Source organism: Spodoptera frugiperda, chromosome 1 (assembly GCF_023101765.2).
Source record: "Spodoptera frugiperda isolate SF20-4 chromosome 1, AGI-APGP_CSIRO_Sfru_2.0, whole genome shotgun sequence".
Taxonomy (NCBI): domain Eukaryota; kingdom Metazoa; phylum Arthropoda; class Insecta; order Lepidoptera; family Noctuidae; genus Spodoptera; species Spodoptera frugiperda.
This window is the reverse complement of record NC_064212.1, coordinates 11,886,274-11,910,132: the sequence shown is the minus strand read 5'-3', so window position 1 is coordinate 11,910,132 and position 23,859 is coordinate 11,886,274. Positions and strand designations below refer to the sequence as shown.

Sequence of the window (23,859 nt, the reverse complement as noted above, 5' to 3'; positions counted from 1 at the left end):
TAGGGCTGATGCCTGATCCGGAGCTGCGGACAACGTAACAGGTTACCGGGGCTCCGGCTCAAAGCAGGAGAAAGAACGGAGTGGTTTTTAGTCAGTAAGAGTCTGACACTCCCTCCCGCCTCACCCAAGGCGGGAGAAGACATTGGACGATTTTCCCCCTCAAAAAAAAAAAAAATTGTGTACAATAATCAACAGTGGTGGCTCTCTGTATAAAAGTGGTACCGTACTAAAGTATGTCAACCCTAGTCTTTTGTTTTTATTTCACATATTTGTTTTTATTAGTCAACGTGCGTATTGTTTTATTTAACTGTTTGTTGCACGATATGTTTATCGATCATGACTTAATACTTAGTTGACACGAATATTTTTTCCCTCTTAGGACCCAAATAAAAGAGCATTTGATGTAAAACGAAAATAACAATATATTGGTTACGATCTTATATTTAGACAATTGTATTTGAAACAAAACATAACTTAAACATATTGGTATCGATACTAGTATATATCCATATCCAGACGGACTTGATTATACATCATAAAACAAAAAGAACAAGTATCAAAATAAAATATTTACAATTGGCGATTTTATGGCAGAATGCGATTTCTTACACAAATATCTAGAAACAAAAAAAAATGTAATAATGTCATGTCATTCTAACCAAAAAATGCACCGTAAACTCTAATTACTAAAACATATTTTTCCCTCTGACTTTCACCCCATTCGTTCTACTAAAATCTCCCAAACATCAGCTAAGGCAACTGTCTTCAATACAAAAAGTAGTACGACTTGAGTATGTTTGGTTAGGGGAGCTCCCATCATCTTTTAAAACGGTTTTATTATAAGCTTACATCTTTCCTCAACGGAAAAGTCTTACGACTTAGCCTTACGAGTTTTTAAAACGACTTTTTGGTGGCTCTTCACTGTTTACTCCGGGGAATTGTCGTGGATAGCACATTGTTATGTATATGTTTAGAGTATTTTAACGATTTCATTTCTTGATGCATCATAATTATGTTGAATACCTGGATTAGATAAAGTGACAGTGCATTATGTAAAGTTTATCTCAGTGTATGAAAATATATTGACCTCTTATTACATGGAAATTTTAATGTATATTTATAGAAAGTTGACGGAAAATACTAAATTTTAACGGTAGGTACTTAATGCGTATTGTAATAATATTATGTGACTGTAGAGCTAACTCTACATTGCAAAAGAAATTCGGCAAAAGACATTTGTGTTATTTTACCAAAATACGAATTGACCAAGATTGAAAAAATAAACAAAGCAAATCAAATAAAAAACACAAATAAAGAAATAACGCTGATCCGCAAAAAAAACTTCTAAAAACCTATTTTTATTCACAAAAGCATACCAACTACGCATTGTATAGAAACACGAGAGCCAATAACCCTTAAACCCTTTTACATCTAGACCGATTCGATTGCCCTTCATTACATTTCGATTTCGACGAAACGGACCCAACATTTCGGACCCTTGATATGACATATTGACATTTGTAAACAAGGCTTTAGGGTTTTTATTTACGTAAACAATAAGTAGCATCTAGACAGCTCTTGGGGACTGTCGCGTCAGGCATTCAGCTAAAAGGTCATATTTATAAAGGTTTCTAGCTTAGTCCGACGAAATTTTAACAACCTAATTAAAACTTAGTGATCTAAAAAATGGTATGGACTCCCGCAATACTGTCGAATTTAAAAGATTTAAATCCTGTGGTTGAGTGAAAACTAAGATTTTGTGGTTTTAGACACAATTGGACTGGATTGAACCTCTGTTTACTAATATGGAAATAAGAAACTAGATATATCAAGTTACCTCACATCGACAGCCTATAAGTGGCCACTCCTGACCAAAGACCTCTTCTCACTCGGAGAAGGTTGGAGCATAAGTCACCACGCTTGCTCAGTGTGAGTTGGCAATTTCATACATATAAGTCATTATAAGCCCAGATTTCACCGCGATCTTTTCTTGCACCGTTTGTCAATGGTGTCTAAAGAATCTTAGAAAGTACATACGATTCGAAAAATGTCATATTGATACTTGCCGTTGGTAGGTTTTGAACACGCACTCTCATGAGAAGCGGGCGTCTTAAAGTTATACCATCTTACAAATATCTCCTTAAATCCTAAATCATTATACAAAACATTTGCATAACAGAATCCGTTTGCCCTTTGCTTATAAATCTACGACACTTCCCATATGTGATAGGTAGCTATATCTATCAACATATTGGAAGTACGCGTCGAACGACATACCTACACACAATACATAAATGTAAAGGTTGGTCCAGATACGCGGGATTCGAGTGTCGAATACTAGCTGACTCTGATACGTGGTTTGGTATTCGACTGGCGTGTATGTATTTGGACTTAGTGGAAACATCAACACAAATGTAACTAGATAGTTACCGTACTACGTAATGTAGTCATGCTGTTTTATACTCTCTTTTGGCCTTTTTTAAAGGGGAGCAAATCCTCTTATGGCTTCTCCCGTTTTGGGCGAGGCGAGACGGAGTGTCAGACTCTTATTGATTAGAAACCACCCCGTTTCTTTTCCTGCCCTTCGAGCTGGAGCCTCATTAAACCCGCGAAGTAGCTCGTAGATTAGGCATCAGCCCTACGGGGCCCCATTTATGGTGGTCTCTGTGTCCCTTTTGGCCATGTCTACTTATAGGTAGTGTAAACAGGTAAAGTAATACAAAGCGTCAGACTAATAACTGCAACAACTAAGACTTTAGATTTCTAATACCCAAATGTTTTATACATCGTGTGAATATCCGTTATCGTCTTTGGACGATCAACAAATACTACAACAAGAAATTCTATTTTATCTGGCAAACCTTCTATTGTGTTTATTTATTGACCTAGAGGCTCGTACTTAATCCTCCATTGTTTATAATTCAAATTATATTTTGCCTTACTTTTGGCAATGTCGCGTAATATCTGTATTCTGTACCTGCCTTAACATGTACGATACACTTTGTACTTACAATTCGCACATGTTCGTTCCCATGCCTTCGAGAAAAAAATAAATTTACTTTCCTTTTCTTTCTGTATGAATGAATTAGAGAAAGTAGCGACATTAGAAGAAAAATTAATCGATTTGTGGTGAAGCCGATCATCTTTGGATTTTTTGTTGATATTGATAACGTTAAGAGTAGATACGGCAGTATTTAATAAATTGACATCGATTTTCTGTTATTAAAAATAATGAAAAATAAAAAAGAGGTTCTAAGTGTAATTATATTACCCGGAGCTGCGGACTGCCTAGCGGGTTACCGGGGCTCCGGTGCAAAAAGCATGAGTAGGAATGGGTGGCTTTTAGTCAGTAAGAGTCACACTTCTCTCGCTTCACCCAAGGCGGGAGAAGTATTTGGATGATTTTCCCCCCTTAAAAAAAAGTTCAATTACATTAAAGCTATTATAAAAATGTCTCAAAGGACAAAAGAAATTTTAAAAACGTTAAAGAAAATAGCCACTAGTTATTAAGTTTAAAACCTACACATTAAACTTAAACAGTGGGCGTTATTAAACTGCCATTACTACAGTAAACTGCGCGTCAGTAATTCCCATGATGCGGTTATAAAACAATTATTTTGTTAGCACTTAGCCTGGCGATCTAATTACTTAACTGCGACCTCTAGCCGGGCATCAATGAACTAATGTGGACTCGGTCTACACGAGAACTACAAACATGCAATGTTCTGCGCAGTTTTGGTGTAATTGTTGATTTGGTAGCAGTTTTGTTATTTCAATGATTTGGAGTAAACATCAAGATATGTAAAAACAAAAAAATATATTTTAAGGCACTTCTTATGCATGGGAGTGCGGGGTTGGAAACCTACCATCGACAAGTACCAATGTAACTTCTTCCGAGTTGATTTCTATTATTTAGACACCACTGGCAAAAGCTGAAAGAAGACATAATGAGGAAACCTGGGCTTATAATTTCTTATCATAAGTTTGATATGGTGATTACCATGCTTGCTCGATGTGGGTTGGCGATGATCAAACCTTCTCCGTGCAAGAACAGAGCCTCAGCTGTTGATGTGTTTAAAGATTATTATGCTTAAGTACAGTCTACCAATAAGATTTTACTACATAGGTATATTTAAACACTAGACTAATAGGTTACAGACAAAAGGATTAATGAGTGCCGATGTAGTTTCAGTTTTTTTTTACGAGACATGCCGGTAATCGGGCAGACGTATTACCTGATGGTAAGCAATCGCTGCCGCCCATGGACATTTGAAACACCAGAGGCTTGGGGATGGAGGAATGGGGATTGAGAAGATTGGGAAGGGAGGTAACTGGGCCTCCGATAACCTTACTCACACAACGAAACACAACGCAAGCGTTGTTTCACGTTGGTTTTCTGTGAGGCCGTGGTATTACTCCGGTCGAGCCGTCCCATTCGTGCCGAAGCATGGCTCTCCCACACTTAATTTATTTATTTCAAACCTCAGACGTTTCATTTTTTTCAAACTTAAAGAAATTACAACCATTATACTGTTTCCCCAAATTGAAAGAGATTACATCTATAATAATAGTTCTATTCCGACTAATCTAAACTAACATAAATATAATAGATAAAAAGCAACTACTTGCACAGTTCATAGCGTATGATCTGAATTATCTGACTTCACAAAGGCGAGGAACAAAGGCGGATGGAACCATTGTCGCAGACCGATGGAACATTTTAATGATGCCACCACGGCTGGCTGAACTGTGCGCGGATAATGCGAGAGATTTCAAATGCATGTTTTAGTTTCTGAATATGATTATAAAGAACTTCTATTCTTGCTAACTAAACTCATTAGTAATATAGACTTTTCTAGACTAAACTCAAACTCAAATCATTTATTGCATTCATGTGTACATTTAGATGATACATAATTAGAAGCATTTGACTAAATAATAAGTTAGAAATCTTTTTACCCAAATGTACCAGATTGGGCTTCAGATTCTGGAATGTAGTTGTAGGCCATACATATAAAGCGAGTCAAAGTTGTTGGTAATGGTCGCACGATCACTGGCATTGGCAAAACCTTTGACTCGCTGTTTGAGAAAGAAGTCTTGATATTGACTATGTTTCTAAGCTAAACATTGAGAATGCTCGCGTTAATTAAATTTAATGACATCAGTTTACATGTCTTTTACCAAACTAGGAGCTCTATTTTGGAATTAATAACATTTTTTTATGATACAGGCCGCTAAACGAGCAGTCGGATTACTTGATGGTAAGCAATCGCCGCTGCCCATGGACACCCGAAACACCAATGGCGTTTTAAGTGCGTTGTTAAAAACTTAGGGGTATATTGGGAATGGGGGTAATTGGGCCTCCGGTAACCTCGCTCACACAACGCAAGCATTGTTTCACGTCGTTTTTCTATGTGGCCGTGGTATTACTCCAGTCAAACCGACCCATTCGTGCCAAAGCATAGATCTCTCACAAAAACAATATTTTAGTCCACCACAATAATTACTTCATTGAGTATTCCTAAATACATAATTTCTCATTTAACTTCCAATAATTCAGCGACAAGATCAACTTCCCATCAAAGAGTAGACTATCTCTACTTAGGGAATCACTTGCTCCATCTTGAACGGAACCCCCCCTTCCATTCAGTCATCCCTGCCGATAAGCTTAATATTGCTTGTTAGTCCGACAGCCCCGGTTTTGAATGATCACTTGAACGTTTGCACGACAGCTCGTTATTGTCACTTGGCATGTTATGATGTTGTGTCGTTGAGAATAGAAACTATATAGAAGTATGAATAATGATGTGTTAAAGATTTTTAATAGGTCGGTAGTGGTGGTTGTACTATTGTGTATATACGTTTGCTATTGCGTGTACTTTGTGTGTGTACTATTGTTTTATTTGTCAAAAGTAAACAATTGATAAGTGTTTTTTGTGTACCCAGTAATTTAAGTGGTTAACACATTACAAATTGAGTTAAAATAATACGAACAGGGCTAAAGCGCTTGTACTAATAATCTTTCAGGGGTTTTAAAAATTGCTCTTTTAGTATTTGCGTTATTGCATGCTTTTCCTTTAAAAAAACGTTGCCCCATACCAGGATATTCTCCTGTGTCGTGGGTACGTTTACAAACATACAAGTTCATATGCACATGACACCAAAGAGACAGAGAGATCGCACAAAGAGTTGCTCTGTGCGGGAATCAAACCTGCTGCACATTGCACGGCACCCAGTTGCCCAGCCACCGCGCCAACCGTGCAGAAGTATGTAGTAGTATAATAAGTATAATTTTGTCATCAGCTAAAATAGTTTTAGAAGCTTAGACGAGCAGTATCTAACTTCAACAAACTGAACTAATCCTACATAGGTATTCTATTGTCCAAGATAATGAAATGCATCTGACTACTCGACAGTTTCTAGTTTGGTCAACTACTAACAGGATTAGTGAATAGTTTTCTAGTTGGTACCTTTTGTAGAATGTCAACCTCTCGACAGGTATTGTCAGCACTGTGAGTTTGGTCAGCAGTTGAAATTATACCGAAAACAAATACAACTTTCATTATGAGTATTTCTGGCAAATAATATTTCAACAATGTTTTACAGAAACAAGGTAGAAGGCGCTTTAATCGGACATATAGCAACCAGATTAGCGATATATTAAAGAAGGGCCTAATTAAAAGTACCCTTAACCGACGAGCACGCATGAAATGACTGTTGATAAAGTGAAAGAGGTATGTAAGATTCGTAATAATTATTCCACGTTCATTGTTCATGCCCAACGTTCCACTATCTCTGCCTACCCCCATGTGAAACAGCCGTGAGATTATGTATGTATTTTAAAAGAATATATTAGATACCAATACAATACTATGAGCTGTGTATAATCATTTGCTTTTGCCATTTTGTGAACTGTACATATTATGTACTTTTAGTATCAACTATAATGAGTTTTGTTTATTTTGGAGGGGGATGGAACCCTTGAGGCAGAAATGGGCTATTTTTTTGTAGGAAAAAATAATATGTATAAACTCTTAACGGTTTTTGCCTAATGCCTTTCATTGTCGGCCTCATCATCGCGTATATTTACGTACCTATAAATTACATTTTTAGTACATCCAAAGAACTGATCCAAACTGAAAATTGGTAACATTTTTTCGGCAAACTTTAATGTTACCTGGCTACAGTAACTTGAAAAGAAATTACTCGACTTTAGTTAGCAAACAAAATATTTATTTTATGAAACTTGTTTGAAGTTTCACGTCAAGTTTTTTGGCTTTATACGAGTATGAGAAAATGTTAGCACATTAATATTATAGTAGAACGAATTACTCACTTTAAATCTGGTAGGGCGCAATAAAATTTAAGAATGGAAATAGTTCTTTGAATTTATAGACACTGATTTGTTCAATATAATAAGATTAGGCATTATTATTTATAATCCTGAAATAAATTATCCATTAAAAACCAAACAAAGTCTTGTGTTTGTAAAATGTGGGAGTAACCTTTTGCTAAAACAAACTGATGTTTTCTCATATTAAGAAAACAAAAACGTACTCGTATTGTTGTGTAGGTGTTTTAGTACTGAAACTAAAAGCTATTGTCTGTAATGTCGATAGGAAGCTAAGCCACAACGAGTTTGGTCTAAGTTCGGTAACAGTTGTTCCGTAAATCGTTTTCTGGTTAAGGAGTGAGATTGAAAATCTTGTCTTAGGAACAGAAAAATAGGTTTTAATGTTTCTCTTTGCCTATGGAAGTATTTAGTTCGTCGTGTTAGACGAAATGTGAACACCATTGTTGCTATGTATGAGACGATGGTTAATGTGAAAGAAGACTCGTTCTTCTATCTACTACTTTTAGACTACATACTATCTTTTATGGAGCTGCGGAAGACCTAACGGGTTGCCGAGGCTCCGGCTTAAAGCAGGAGTAGGAACAGGGTGGTTTTTAGTCAGTAAGAGTCTGACACTTCCTCTTGCCTCACCTAAGGCTAATTTTCTTTCACATTCTTCTTTAAAACTGCGAAATCATAGCATAGAAATCTAATTAATTTATCTGTTATATGACATAGGACTGAAGCTCTACCAATAGACAGTTCGCGTTCATCTAAACACAAACACACATGCATACATAGATATGTATAGAGGCTGTATATTAAACATACCCTTCTAATATCTAGAGGATGACGTCACAAAATACAATGCAACGTGTCCCGCATAGAAATTGTATTGAGCAATTCACAATAGGCATATCTGGATGCGTCGGTAGCTTCGCCAGCTATATTTATATCGACTCGCTTTCAAGACAACTATGAAGTAATTGACAGCATAACTCCATTATCATTTTCAACCCTATTGTTTATGTACTAAAGTTTGTAATTGAAGGGTGAATGTCAAGGTTGTGGTTTATATTGTGCTTTATTGTTGAGAATGCGGAAAACGAAGGCCACCGTTATTGCTAACACAAATAGATGTGCCAAGTTCTTTTTTTTTGTCTTCACTGAAGCTCTTTGTATTAGTGTGTGTTTGGCGAGCATGGTTTAACTGTTTCTTTATTTACCAAGGAAGGTTGGGGAAGTAAATCATTGTATTTGTATTGGTTGGAAGAAAATGTAGCTTCAATAGAACACACTTCATGAATGGGTTGTCGAGTTTTTTTTTATGAGTTGGTAAATGAGCCGGCATATCACCTGATGATAAGCAATCGCTGCCGTCCATGGACACTCGAAACACCAGAGGCGTTACAATTGCGTTGCCAGCCTTTAGGGAGAGAAAGAAGAATTTTAGCGAGATTGGGGAGATTTTAATTGATCTTTCAGTCAGGTCATAACGCGCAACATACCGCGAGCGTTGTTTCACGTTGGTTTTCTGTGAGGCCGTGGTATCATCTCTCCAGTCGAGTCGAATTTGGCTTCAAATTAAAAAGAAGAAGAAATACATTTATTTCCGGATATTTAATTTTTTATCGTATTATATCACTTTTCGTAAGCAAAATCTAATAAGTAACTCCTAAAGCCATCACATACAACGTGTAACAAAAAGGGGGTATACATATCAATTGCACGGCTTCTAGATAACATAACAAACGATACGGTAAGGGTTTTTAAACTCATGTTTTCATGGAACCAAGTTATGAATTTTTCAAATCGCGCCGCCGCGTGGTTCAAAATTAAGTAGACAGGTACTAGGCGATCAGATTGACAGAAGAAATGTTTCGTAGTATTAACGAGTGACCCCTGTAGTGTTGTGACATGTTTGTATGATTAAAAATCAAGAAACATGCGATACCAAGTATTTGGTACAATTTTTTTTTTAATCGTATTTTAAGCTGAAACTTCGTGTAGAGACTCTATTCAACCTGTATTCATCAGGGCTTCTTGATGTATATGGGTATTTTGTTACACGTTGTATATTTTACATTTCTTGCATAAATAATAAAATACAAAATGTATGATAATGTTCATGAAAATCCACCTAAACTGCTTTATATGACGTCATTCTGTAAATTGCTTTGAAATGTAAGAGAAAATTGACGAAAGGGGATAAAAATGTTTTTTCTTTACTGAATATAATACGTATTTTCTTTACATACTTACCACGGCTTTGATCAACGACTTAGTAGCTACATAAGATGTTATAATTATATTTGTGTAATATATGACAAAATGTCAAATAATTATTTTTAACTGACTAAAAATCCCCTTTTAAACATGTATGTATGTGTAGACATATTATGTTTGTGCGCGGTTATCTCACGTATGGTGGAACCGATTTTGATGCGGTTTTCACCATAATAGTTTACAAGCTTAGGTATATTACCCAGCATAAAAAAATCTAGGTCCGCATTTTAATACGTGTTTTTAATATAATGGTGTTTGAAGTCAGTTTTTTTATTTAAGTAAATTGACAGAATTATTCTTTAAATTGTACATGGTACATCTAGTTTAACTATTGTACATTTTTTTATGTACAATGCACTGGATCGAATCTGAAACCCATTACTCGACAGTCATCCTCGTGGCTTGTTTAATCAGGCAACCAACATGAAATTTCCATCGCTAAAATATACGCCATTAAACGAGGAAGTTTGAAATTAAAACAATACACTAACTATAAAACAAAACTGCAATATGTTATACACTTTAAACTTAAAGTAGCGGAGGACGTGAGCACAGCTTGGTGAAACGTCTTTAACATCTCAGACCTAAAACTTACTACGACAGCGGAATTTTAAACAAATCTAATTTATGACTAGGAACAACACTTAGCTCAAGTTAGGTCTTACTTAGACAAGGTTTAATTTGTTCTTGTGTACTTAAACAGGGAATACTTTTTTTATTTTGTGAAGTGATCGGCAAATTGTATTTATATGTATGGCGCATCTCTAGGCTATGTTCTGGAGCTGCGAATTACCAAGCTAGCTTACCGAGGCTCCGGCTCGAAGTGCATGAATAGGAACGGGGTGGTTTTAGTCAGTAAGAGTCAGACACTTCATCTCCCCGCTCCCAGGGCGGGAGAAGTAATTTAATAATTTTCCACTTTAAAAAAATGTACTATATTACCTTTTGAGGATTTAGAAGAACAAAAACTTATAAAACATTTTTTTAAATCTGGAACTCAAGTCCTACTTTCAAAGAGGCCGTATAAAACTAATAACTTAAAATAAAACAAAAAGCGAAATACTAGGTTTGAATGAAAAAAAAATAGGTCTTTTTAGGATCAAATGAAGATTGTATTGCTTTGAAAAGGGTTGAGACGAAATTGGCCAACATTTATCTTATATAATTGACAACTGGACGCAAATAAATAGAGGCTATTGTCTTCAAATGTCTAAAAGGTTGATATATAAGATTAATGTGAATGTCCAAAATATATTAAAGAACAGATTAACAAAATGCCTATCTCTAGGACCCTTCGATGGTGGAATGAACTCCCTGCAAAGGTTTTCTCAGTAGTCTACAATATGGGGTACTTCAAGAAGGGAGTAAATAGGTTTCTTAAAGGTCAGCAAAGCTCATGTAATGTTCCAAGTGTTGCAAGTGTTCATAGGCCACGGTACTTACCATCAGATGGGCCGTGTGCTTTCTTGCCACCGTCATGGTTTAAAAAATAAAAATAAATAACAAGACAATACAATATTTTTTATTAACGTGCTATCGCCACTTAAATTTCCATTTTCCTTCAAACCCAATTCATTATGTTACCACTCAATCTTGGAAAACAGATCAATTTTACCTAAAGACCGTTCTTTCATTCAAATTTCAACCCCTGTACCTACTTATATTCATCGAGTACCCTTAGTTCCTATTACGACGGCGCGGCTTCATTGGGTCCCGAATATTTTATGTGCTCAGCTCTTACCCATCCCCGTCATCAGTGCATGCCTTTAATAATTTAATTTTAGGTGTTTACTTGGGAACATTTTCTTGGCCATTCGTGGAAGACGAACAGATTTTAATGGAACGTCTTAAATATGTAATGGTTTTGGTACGAAGTGAAGTCATTTTGAGTGTAATGCGTACTCCTTCACTTTTGCTGTAAACATTTTATTTAATAGTTGATTTTAAGCATTTTTTAAGAATGAAAATTATCCAATGACTTTTCCTGCCTTGGGCGAGGCGAGAGTGAGTGTCAGACTATTACTGACTAAAAACCACCCCGTACCTTCTCCTGCTTTTCAAGATGGAGCCCGAAATTTCGCAGTTGGGACTATCTAGCGGGTTTACCGTGGTTTACTCGTACTATCAGGTGCATAGTTTACTTAAAATATAAGTCACTGTTATATTTTTAGCATACGCTAGCATCATAACTTAAATCTCAGAATTTCGTGAGACTGCGAAAACTAGGTCCTCCGTACATACGATACCTACTAAGGTAACTAACAAAAATGGTAGGTAACTGTGACGCTGTATAGGGGGAAATTGGATGAAAATTCATTTACGCTATAGTGCGTTCGACGTGCGACACCTTTCTTAGGTAAACTTATATCCGTTGCCTCACATAAATTAGAATATACTTATATATTTAACCTACTATTTGTATACTATTGCATATAACTATATGTATGTACTGTATAAACTTACTATTGCACAGCCTTGTGTAGAACTTTCTTAAGAAAATGAATGTTTATTGTATGAGTTTTTAATTCAATCATGGTTATTATACGTCAAGAAATTAGGTATATCGATGTGCTCTTATTACTTTGAGTCTTAATTGTATTGAGTAGAATTAGACCTATTTTGTTGTTGGGTCTTTTATTTTAAATTGTTTAGGTGTTTTGCCGTAATGTGTACCTCTGCCTGTAGTTTTTAAATAGTTTATTACAGACCGTAGAAAAAGAATGTTAATAACCACAGTACCTTGTATTAATAATGTTCTACTAGCAATATCCTTTTGCGGGACAAATATTTGTGCTTATGCGTTTATTATTAAAATAAATTTGGTACGTGACGTCATAGAATCCCATGGGCACGTTGACATTCAGTTGTCCTATCCGCTCTCAATTTTATATTAATATACGTTTAGATGCAGATGACATAATGTCTGTATAGTGAATATACATTATTTCGTAGGCAAATTGCCAAAAAGCGAAAAGCTATAGAATATATTTCGTAAAATATAGTCTAAACACTTATCTTCAATACCTATTTTAATGTCCTATGGAAATAAACACAGAGAGAGAGAAAGCGAAAGAGTGAGTGAGAAAGAGAGAGAGAGAGAGAGAGAGAGAGAGAGAGAGAGAGAGAGAGAAATTTTGGTTGTAAAGGCGTTTTTAGAAGTAATTCCATCGATTAATTTGTAGTAGTACCATTAAGTACCCGTAATCAGACAAATGTACACAAAATAAATTGAAAAGTCGTGGTCAGATCAAATCATCCAAAATTGGACTCAGTTCACGGAAATTTCAATAGTATACAAGACAGAATCGTACGACAAATTTCTTGCTTGATTCAGCTACAACCAGTCTAAGAAAACTATATACTACCAACCAGTGATGCACTAGGCATCTATATAGGGATCCATGCACTAGGTATCTACATGAGGAACTGTATTCAGCTATTGAACTATTTGGGTGAAAGCTAGATATGGGTATAGGCAATAAATGATACCTTGCTAGCCGAATTGCAGACGTCACAGTCCATCAAAGGAGACTGGAACATACTGTGAATCTATAGGTACTATTTTGTATCTATAGGTATTATTATAAGATACAGAAACGCTTTTTATTTCCAAGAGAAAATCTATTTTGATTCGATAAAGAAAAAACATCTAATAAAGAAGAATACACGGTACTTCACTAGAAGTAATTGTCATTTTTTATTTTTTATTCAAATGAGGACTGAAGAGATTTTTTTATTCAGTCACGCTGGTATGTATATACTTTAAACAAAACGATACAAGAAAATGGACACACCAAAGTGATACAAATAGACCATATATAATCAATCACACAAGTTTCGAACAATGAAGGAAGTCGTAAACAGAGTGAAACGACGTCTGAAAATAAAGTCTCGTTACTATTTCAAATATGTGCCATCGCAAAATGTTTTGCGGTTAATGAATTTGTTAGCTTGGCCCAACTGTGACCTAATTTTCTTCATATTATGCTAGCTAGTTGTTTAATTAACAAAGTTACTAATTTATTGTCGAATTATTTGTTTATGTTTTGAGTGTCTTTGGATGGGTACTTGCACAAAGCTAGGTCCGTTGCAGCGGTTTCGGTTCTAAGTTGAAACTACTAAAAATGGATCTCAAAAACAATCAATGTTTTTTAGGTGAAATTCTACTCGGATTTTCAGATTGAATATTTCCTGACATTTATTCAACGTTCCAGGTCTTTAATCGACTTTGTTAGATATTTTCAGATATTTAGCAAAAATGTGAAAAGAAAAGTCGATTTCATTCTTCATTTCACTCGGCAACGACCAAATAATCTACATCGATATCAGGGACATTTAATGCTCAGTGGAGCGTACCAAATTATCAGTCCGATATCTCACGTTTTCGACCAATTCAAGGTTTGGAAAAAAGTTTTCAAAAGACTCATAGATACTTATTTAGATTATTAAGGGTGCCTCTTCCGATAACATCGGAATCGGAAGAAAGGATAAATTGTGCTGGAAATTGGAAAGTGCCAAAGAGATTTATCTAGTTGGAAGAGCAATATCGGTTAGGCCCATTAGGGTCGGCCGGAGAATGGACTTCGATCCTATTGTCGTTTACAACTGCCCTAGTTTTTTTTCACTCCATAAAAAATAAATGGTGGGTGTAGGGACAGCTCAGGAAATATATGTGAGATACACATTGTCTGTTAAAGAAGTAAATTGTTCGCCAGAAGTGTTATGGCGCATCGTAAAACGGGTAATTGTGAAAATTTAATCTATGCTAATATTATAGGGGTAATAAGGGATCTTCTTATTTAAATATAGGTGTTTGTTTATATGTTTGGATATTTATTCAACCACGCTGAAATTACTGAACGGATTTTGATAAAATTTGGTATATCTAAAGACAGAGTATCTCCTGTCTTGGGTGATAGGATATTTATTAACCCAATAGAACGAGGGCGAAGCTGCTGTGCTGTATTGTCGCTTCTATAAATTTCATACTTAGTCAATCAGCTATATCAGTACGTGTAGTTGTGGCTTTAATAGCAATATGGTTGTAATGTATGATATCTCAAAAAATCATGTTCTACGCGACTATTTTACTTTTTAAATATAGTTTCGCTCCCGGTTAGTATCTACGTACCGCCCACATTATTATATCAATCATATTTCCAAGGTCGGCGACATCCCTTGGGATGTAACATTTCAATCAGCGGGCTGACACTTCTGTAGTGAATATTTTATGATAAAGTATGGAAAACTTCGCTGTTCATATAGTAACTGCGAGAGCAATTGAAATAGGTTCATTTTAGGATTTATATTTTCTAGTGAAATAGGCATCTTGATAAGTTAGTTAAGGTTAAATCATAGAGTTGACAAATGTTGTCCGTTATTAACGTTGTTTGATTTTTTAAATCGTTGCCCCATACCACGTTTAACTCCTGTGTTGTGGGTGCGTTTACAAACATGCAAGTTCACAAACACATGACATCCAGACCCAAAACAACAAATTTGTGGATCACAGAAAGAGCTGTTCCATGCAGGAATCAAACCCGGTACACTTTGCGCAGAAGCCTATTACCCAGCCCCCGTGATTACCGTGCAATCAAAATGAAAAATATTTTCATATCGGGCTCGTTTTTAAAATATTTCAGCACATCTTGAAATCGATAAAAATATCAGGATTGTAGCTATATTGAAAACGTGAATCGATCTTCTACATCAGTGTAAACAAAATATTTAACTTGACTTACACCTGTTTTTGAAACTATAAACATCTTTAAAGAGCTAATGACTGAAATAGGATATTGTTCTTGATTTATCCCAAATTTAATCAAACCGGCTTAGGAGCGCCTTTGTATTGACACAGACGAGCAAAATAGAGATAACCCCGTTACTTGAGTTACAGAATCAATTAACTTCGTCTTAACTAGGGGTTTATTTACTTGTATATAAGATAAATCATTTCTGATATAATTAGTTATCTGCTGCGTAGAAGGTTGTGACACCCCTAAGTTTATATAATAACAAACTATATCACTTCGATAGTCCGTCTATAGTCTTCAAGAAGGGCGTAAATAGTTTTTTTAAGGGTCGGCAAGGCGCATGTAAAGCCCCAAGTGTTTGCAAGTGTTCATAGGCCATGGCAACCACTTACCATCATCTAGCCTACTAGATGCACGGCCTACCGTGCACTTTTTTTGCCACCATAGATACACCTTTTTTATACCACACCGTATAATGAAAAACTGCCTCGATGTTCAATTTCAACCAGCATTCAAGCTGTTAAACAACTTTTTCACATAATCTGTACCCTTAGTACGAGTTTGCTTTGCGTTTAAAGTAATTGAGTGCGCGTTCGGCGCTTTGATTAGTCGGCGCCAATGAACCTACTAATCAGAGCGCCGAAAGCTCTCTCGCTTCGATACTAAGGGTAATTGTTGTACAAAAGAAACCCTTTTTAAATTTCAATTTAAGTATACAAAGAAACAGTTAATATTTAAACAGGCATTGCCACCTACACACTTAACATACCAACGACCCACTCACTTAATCTAAACAAAAATATTAAAATACAACTCTAAATTGTAGGCTAAGTTTCTTTAAACCACATATTCTTCCTACATATATACGAGTAGAGGTTACGTTAGATTTATACCCGTTATCCCTCGCGAAGCATCGTGATTGATACCTTACGTACTCATTACGCACTCGATACGTCTTGCTCAAGGCACGGCTTACACTAAATAATTGATTTGGCAAATGAAACTAAACATCATGTGATCTAATGCAAGATTTTGAACTCTAAAAAGCACATTTAATGTGTTTTTCAGTGTTTGTGTGAGTTTTATAATGCAGCTAAGGTCCGCTTGTGTGGATAACAGATTTTGTGACAAATCAAAATAACTTCTTAGTACACCAGTTACCTGCCAATAAAAGTCCCGTTAAAATTTAAAGTTTAGTCGGAAGATATAGAAATAATACATACAGATACTTCAATTTTATTTATTAGTTTATATTTTTATTAGACTAAATGTGATTTTGTTTCAATTAAATTCGAGTTTTGAAGTTCGTTATATGACAACTAATTAATATTTTATGAACAATTCCAAAGCATGACTTTTATTTGTTTGTCAAATTAGTGTAGGTAGCAAAGGCTAACAAATTCTATTCTATACATTAGCTAGGCTATTTAAATGAGAAAACATTGAGGTAATATAATTACTAACAAAACACATTTTGGCCGCTAAAAGCCACACGCACACGGCCATTTGAGGTTTACAATAGTGCGTAAATTTTAGGTAACAGATTGCTCTTCTATTGTTACCTAACTTTAAACATACATAATGTTTGTGGACGTTTTATATATATTGTATACAATGTACTATGTCACACCTGTATTATTATAGTATGTATGTATGTATGTAGTATTATTATACAATGTACTACCTATACATATACTATTATTTTATAATCTATCACAACTAAATTAATTATTATGTTATTGGCTCACTCACGTAACTGTTTGACGAGGAACTCGACTAGTTTTAAGCCATGCTAGAGGCTCATATTCATGAGTAGCATCCTGCGACTGTAGCTGTAGTGTCTCACGATAGTTATAATAAAATGATCTATCGTATCTATTCACAGGCATTCATTTTATTTCAATTAAGGTGATTCACAAAATAATATTAAAAAGAAATAATAATAATTTAATGATACGGCAAAAACATTATAAAGGCATTTTGTCCTTCTAGCTTCCTAGCACTATTGAAATCACTTGAATCAAGACTCTTTTTTTTAAGGGGGAAAGTCATTTTTTTTTTTTTTTTTTTATATTGAATGGGCCGACGTTTGGCCGCTATCTCGCCTGATGGTAAGTGATGATGCGGCCTACGGTGGAGCACGTCTGCCCATAAGCAACCTATTCACTCGGGCTTTGAAGACACCCAGGTTGTACCCATCAGGAAACACAGACTCCGGCAAGGAGTTCCACTCCCTAGCAGTTCGCACAAAGAAGCTTGAAGCGAAGCGTTTCGTGCGAGTGGGTGGGATATCCACCATGAAACGGTGACGCCTCGCCGATTGTCTTGTGGTTCGTTGATGGAAAGGACTAGGGGGAATCAAGTTGTGCAGTTCCCCTGCACACTCTCCGAAATGTATCCGGTAAAAAACGGAAAGGCTTGCGACCTTGCGCCTGTGTTCAAGGCTTTGAAGCCGGGCCTCCACAAGCGCATCATCATTGATGAGCTTCTTGGCACGCCTTTCAATGCGCTCGAGCGCATCCAACTGGTGTCTAGCCGAGCCGTCCCAAAGGTGAGAACAGTACTCCATACATGACCGAACCTGCGCCTGGTACAGGCTCAGTAGTTGTTTCGGTGTGAAGTACCGTCTCACCTTCGAGAGGATACCCAACTTCCTACCAGCCAGATGCGCCTTCGACTCTATATAAGAACCGAAGTTTAGCGTTGGCGATAGAGTTACGCCCAGAAGCTCAAGATGATCCGATATTGGAACGGATACATTTCGGAAAGTAGGAGTCAGCGGAAATTGACTCCGTTTGGCAGAGAAGAGACACGCCTGGGTTTTGGTAGCGTTGAACTTGACCAAGTTGGCGTCACCCCAATCGGAGACCGCCTTCAAGGACGAGTTCAACCGTTCGACCATTGATTCTCTTAGAGACTGGATCTGTGTTCCGCTAGTCCGCGCATCGGACACATACCTTTCAACAACTGTGCTGTCATCCGCATACCCAAAGATACCGGGCTTAAGCAGGTCGTTGATGTGCAGCAAAAAGAGCGTTGCTGAAAGTACTGACCCCTGAGGGACTCCGGCGTTGATGCCAAATTGGTCAGACGAGCAGCCATCGATGACTACTCGAATTGACCGATCCGTCAGGAAGTCTGCAATCCATCTGCACAGATCAGCGGGAAGTCCATACGCAGGAAGCTTGCCGACAAGACTGTCGTGCCATACCCTGTCAAAGGCCTTAGATATATCGAGCGAGACAGCTAATGCTTCCCCGTGCTTCTCGATGGCCTCGCTCCAAATGTGAGTGGCATACGCAAGAAGGTCCCCAGTAGATCGGTTGCGGCGAAACCCATACTGCCGATCGCTGAGGAGGTCGTTACCTTCAAGGTATGCCATGAGCCTGTTGTTAAGCACACGTTCCATACTCTTGCAGAGTATGGACGTGACCGAGATAGGTCGGTAATTATTGGGGTCGGCACGACTACCTTTTTTGGGCACAGGCTGCACGTTGGCCAGCTTCCATGCAACCGGCACTTGACCCGTCTCTAAGGAAAGGCGGAACAGACGTGTCAGGATTGGAGACAACTCAGGCGCACAGGTTTTTAAAACCACGGCTGGGATTCTGTCGGGTCCACTGGCCTTATTCACGTCGAGATTACGCAACGTCTTATATACCTCCTTCTGTCGGATGCGAATTTTCGACATTTTTGTCTCGCAAACGTTATGTAGAGAAGGAGGCATAGCGCCACCAGTATCAAGACGTGAAGACTCCGCAAATAGGGAAGCAAACAAGTTCGCTTTCTCTACTGCGGTGTGAGCCAGCGTCCCGTCAGGCCCCAGGAGAGGCGGAAGTGAGGGGCGGCAGAAGTTCGATTCAACCGCCCTGGCTAGGGACCAGAACGCTTTACTCCCCGCTGGGTAGGAAGCCAGTTTGTTCCCTATTCGGCCAATGTGGTTGAACCGAGCCATCCGCAGTGCCTTTTTGCATGACTTGGCAGCCCGGTTGAAGGCTCTCTTCTTCTGAGGAGTGTCGCCAGCCTTACGGCGCCTGGCACCCGCCCATGCCAAGTATGCCGCATGCTTTCGCGCCTCAGCACGTCCGCAGTCGGCATCAAACCATGGACGAGTGCCACCGGAAGATGCTGCGTCCGAGAATGGGATGTAGTATTCCATGCCCTGACGCAGCACCCCCGCTACGGCATCCGCACAAGCTGACGGGTCACTGGATGAGAAGCAAACAGGCCGCCAAGGATAGGATGCAAAGAAAGATCGCATCCCATCCCAATCTGCTGACTTGTACCGCCACATCCGCCGAGATCCCCTGGGACTAGGATCCTGCGGCGAGTGTGTGGATACAGATTTCACCAGACAGTGGTCAGAACTACCCAGGGGTGATGAAACTGACACTGAGTAGCTGTCTGGATCTGTTGTCAGCAGAAGGTCTAAGCAGTTGGCAGTTTGTGTATCGACATCAGGCACCCTTGTGGCCTCATGGACCAGCTGGGTCAGGCCAAGCGTCAGCGCAAGCTTACGCATCTCCCTCCCAGCATGGTCAGTGCACTGGTATGGGAACAGCCACTCCTGGTGATGGGCGTTAAAGTCCCCCAGTAACACCAACTGGGCCGAAGGGTACCTCTGCCGAGCTGCGTCCGCCGCCTCCACTAGGTATTGCGCTAATCTGGTCGTCTCCAAATCTCCGCTGTGCGACCGATAAACACAGGCATAGAGAATTTTCTCCATACCTGTGCTCATCAGTATCCACAATGTAGAGTAATTGGGGTCTTCAAAGTCTCGGAGACGCCGGTAACAGACGCCGTCCTGGACGTACAGGCAAACGCCTGCACGGGCAACAAAATTGTGCTCCAGGGTAAAACCTGGGTAGTTGAGATAAGAAACGTCGGACGGACATCTGATCTGGGTCTCCGAGAGAAACAAGAGTGTAGGGTACTCGGTCTCAAGATGGTGATGGACCGCATTGATATTTGAGTGCAAGCCTCGAATATTCGTGAGGTGCACTTTGAGGGAGAGGGAGTGCAGCCGCTGTTGTACCCTTTTCTTTTCTCTTGTTCTCATGGTAGGAGTGTAAGGTTGCGGAGAGGATGGCAGTGAAATGTTCCTCCACACAGGCGACCCCAGACGCGCACTGCAGTTAGCTACATCATTGGGAAGCCAGCCTGGAGACTGCGGGGACGCCCGAGCCCCCCATGAATATCCATCGGGCCCTCTCGTCCGGTCGCCAACCGGCACGATGGCGTATTCATGGGATTTTTCGCTAGATGGCGGGGCAGCCTTTCACGTGTGGCTAGCACGCTAATTGGGCCCCCAACTATCTGCGGTCGGCCAGCGGTGCACCGTGCCTCGGATCCCGCTACCCTCCGCGACTGGCCACCCGATGCAGCCACACCAGCGCGCGCCAGATCGGTCTACCCATAGTGGAACAAACACTTCGACCCATCCTCTCATACGGCGTCACCGAGCATCGTGGCGGAACACGGCTAGGCCGCTTGGCGACACGGTTTTGCTCGGTGGGTGGTCATAATGCCGTCGGCCGAAGCCTACCACCAAATTGTCACCTGGTTAGCACCACCCAGAGGCCACGTGTAGGGGTTCATTTTTAAGGGTGCTCTCCTACGGACGAGGGTGACTCAGCCTCAAACAACTCATCCAATAACTTCTCCGTCCTTGGGCCTTATCTGTCAGTGTAGAAGAACGAGATAAACTATTATTCAATGACGGAGATAAATGTTTTATAATATACAGTAGATGCCCTTTTTTGCGGGAGGGTCTCATCCAATGACCTATCTCGCCTTGAGCGAGGCGAGAGGGAGTGTTAGACTCTTAGTGACTAAAAACCAGCCCAATACTACTCCTGTTTTTCGAGGCGGAACCCCGGTAAACCCGCTAGGTAGGTAGTCCGCAGCTCCAGTAAAACAAGACTCTGAGAATACCTATGACATTCAAAGGAAATCTGAGAGTGTATCACCTACACTGTATATTGGTATTTCAGTAATCTTATTATTGAAATTTCATATCTATATGAAGCTCAAACTTAATTTATCTATTATTAAATTACATATTCTGAATCTTCAGAATAAAAAATTAGAAAATTCTTATTTAATCAATATCTTTATTTACTCAAAATATACACAACACACCCTACGATATTTTCTTTGTTTTCTAACTAAGTCTTAATACTTCTCTGCACAATATAGTAGAAATAATAATAAAATTTTCATTTGTCTAGTAATACGATTACAGTGAGGTCATATCGCAACGGAATTCAGTTCAAACAACGTATAACCTTCGCCTTAAGCTGGTCGGTATTTCTATTGTCAGATATTACAATATAAACGTAATATTATATTATTGTATAGTAAATATTACACTCGCATTCCAGGACGATATGCTGAGCTGTTGAAAATAGAGGAATATTCTAAAACTGTTTGGGTTTCAAATGGTAATTGTTATCTACACCTTAAGATAATGTGTTAAGTTTATATATCGAACTAAATATAAAAATGTGTTAATCTTAAAATATGTTATCAACGGACTTTACGGCCCACTGGTAAGAAAAACCTCTTTCACGGAGAAAAATAGAGTTTAAATACTTGTATAATTATGTATTACTAATCTTCTTTGTTTGAACTCACTAATCTGCAGAACTACTAGACCGATTTGAAATTATTTTTGGATAGCCCATTTATCGTGAAAAGCTATAGGCTATAAAGTACCGCTCCATAACCAATAGGAGCCGACCACTGGATGAAAAATTTTATAAATACGAAAGTAACTCACGTCCCTGTTTCTTCTTTACGCTTAAACCACTGTACCGAATAATTATTTTTGTGGTACGATGCGGGTGAAACTACGGTCAAATAGCTAGCTAATTCAATAATAACAAAAGCTTTTCTACTCACATTAATTTCTAAGATATATTCTATAGGAAAAAAAATAGATAAGAAGAGAAACCTCCCACGATATCCACAAATACAAACCTTATACAGAGACGGAGCACAAAGTAATATTTATACAGCACTAGCAAGGGATATCAAAACAAACATTGTAGTTAATATCGCCAGATACCGGACACGAATCCGAAACGATACCAACAGATCAACATTGGTTGATGAAAATAGAAACAGTCGTACAGTCAGAGACAGACGATTTTGAGATTTTTTTGGAGATAGCGTTTGGCAAGTTACTGGAAAAAGAAAAAAAGCTATGTTGTATTAACTACAGAAAAGCTGTAGTTAGGACATATGGTAAAATGGGGTGAATAGAATTCAAAGTGTAGATAGTCACAAGAATGGAATGAATAGAAAAATGTTCTAAAATGATTTTATTTTAGAACATTTTCCCCACATTTATTCACTCTTCTTCTGTATGTTTTCAACCCTCGAATTCAATTCACTCCATTTTCGGTAATTAATAATAATTTTCTTTCTTTGTTCTGAATGGGTTTTTTTTTTGAGGGGAGAATCATCCAATTACTTGTCTAGCCTTGGGCGAGGCGAGTGGCAGTGTCAGACTCTTATTGACTAAATACCACCAAAACCGATTCAAAACCTTCAAAAAAAGAGCGTATTCCTTGTTAAATGGCCGGCAACGCAACTGTTACTCTTCTGGTGCTGTGAGTGTCCATGGGCGGCGCTAATCGCTTACCATCAGGTGACCAGTCTGCTCATTTGCCCCCTATTCCATAAAAAATACTGCGAGATACGTACAGTTACGATCACGATAGTACCAACAAAAATTACTTTCGTGTCACTGAAAGAAAATAATTATTTCGCCATTCTGTTGATTGATTGGGGATTAATTCTTTTGCTGATATTACGAAGGCCACCTATTGGTAGTATATTCTTGTCAATCTGGGAATGATCAGGGAATGTCGATAGCAAGTGTTTAACTACATATACATATCAACATTTGCTATGACGCAGGAACTCAATGGTAGACGTTTGTTCTCCAATTTTAATGTGTCGAAGGATGTCTGGTTACTTTATGTGTGTAATAAAATAGTCTTTTGAGAATATTTTCATTGGAAATCAGTCAAATCTATAGTATCTGGTTTGCACCAGTTAAATTAATTTAATTGAACCAATATAATTGAACCAACAAAACAATGTAACCAAGAATTGTATTGTGAACCTGATTGAAAAAAAATAACCTATGGAGTTTCTTGCTCGTTCTTCTTCATAGGAATCTACACATAGGAACTAGCTTCACTAAAGAACGGACAGAGAGACAGACATTTTGTTCTTTTTTTTAAATAGTAAAATTTGCCTTCTAGGTCTATTTGAAATTAATACTTTTGACTTTGACTTTACAAGCAAGACTACTAACAAACATCGACTATAAATCTAAAGTACTTAAGTTCAATTTTATAATGACAGATTCGAAAATAATGAAGATATTTTGAAATAGTTGGCGCAAATATTACCTAAACTTAATAATATTACTTGTATACTTGTAGCTATATAATATAGTTCTCGTGTTGAGCG

General features: G+C 38.1%; 1 protein-coding gene across 15 annotated transcripts in view; it reads left to right on the top strand.

The window, feature by feature from the left end:
• The window catches only part of LOC118273360 (dual specificity calcium/calmodulin-dependent 3',5'-cyclic nucleotide phosphodiesterase 1), a 531,383-nt gene that overhangs the window by 290,120 nt on the left and 217,404 nt on the right, over window positions 1-23,859 (top strand). The window lies entirely within an intron of this gene.